Below are 354 nucleotides of genomic sequence, written 5' to 3'. Positions count from 1 at the left end.
CCATCAGTGCTGTGCTGAACTCTGGCTGCCTCGTTCCTTCTTTGTGACCCTTCTGTGAGGGAATGTTCAATTGTCTACAGATGGGCTTTGGGTCTCCTCCTGACCCCCATCATTTGCATCAATACCATATATTTGTTTGTTTTGAGTCTTCTGATGCCTGATACATGATCCCATCAACACCGGTGGCACCATTTTGAAGATTCTGAAATGGCACCACACGGTCAGACTCTGGACCAGGATCTCTGAACAGGAGGTCTCACGGGGTCATGGCATTGCTTCAACATATGGGCAGAGAGCCCAAAGCAGGAAGTGAATGGCAGCATTTGATTAGGCTTGTTCTAGTTGAGCCCCATA

The sequence above is a fragment of the Echinops telfairi genome, unplaced genomic scaffold (assembly GCF_000313985.2).
Source record: "Echinops telfairi isolate 266 unplaced genomic scaffold, ASM31398v2 ScPeMD7_27;HRSCAF=92, whole genome shotgun sequence".
Lineage (NCBI taxonomy): Eukaryota > Metazoa > Chordata > Mammalia > Afrosoricida > Tenrecidae > Echinops > Echinops telfairi.
This window is presented reverse-complemented; position numbering follows the sequence as displayed.